This window comes from Calypte anna, chromosome 26, assembly GCF_003957555.1.
Source record: "Calypte anna isolate BGI_N300 chromosome 26, bCalAnn1_v1.p, whole genome shotgun sequence".
NCBI classification, from domain to species: domain Eukaryota; kingdom Metazoa; phylum Chordata; class Aves; order Apodiformes; family Trochilidae; genus Calypte; species Calypte anna.
In genome coordinates this window covers 5,458,129-5,458,649 of record NC_044271.1, presented here as the reverse complement: position 1 = coordinate 5,458,649, position 521 = coordinate 5,458,129, and positions in this window count along the sequence as shown.

Sequence of the window (521 nt, the reverse complement as noted above, 5' to 3'; positions counted from 1 at the left end):
CCAGGCTCTTTGGAAAGATCTCCAGACACGGAGAATCCACTACTTCCCTGGGCAGCCCATTCCAATGCCTGATCACCCTCTCCAGAAAGAAATTCTTTCTCATCTCCAACCTAAACCTCCCCTGGCACAACTTGAGACCCTGCCCTCTTGTCTTGCTGAGAGTTGCCTGGGAAAAGAGCCCAACCCCCCCCTGGCTCCAACCTCCTTTCAGGGAGTTGCAGAGAGTGATGAGGTCTCCCCTGAGCCTCCTCTTCTCCAGCCTCAACACCCCCAGCTCCCTCAGCCCTTCCTCACAGGATCTCTGCTCCAGTCCCTTCCCCAGCCCATTTGCCAAGAGAAGAACCTCAGATGCTGACACAGGAGCTGCTGTGGTGCAGGGAGAGATTCAGGGAGCACAGGACTAAAGTTTGAAACGTTGGACAAAGGCTACTCCTACCCCAGGAGCCATTTCCAGTTCAGAAGGGGCAATATCAGCTCCCCCTCCTCGTGTTATTGTGTTAACAGCATCAATCCATGCCACA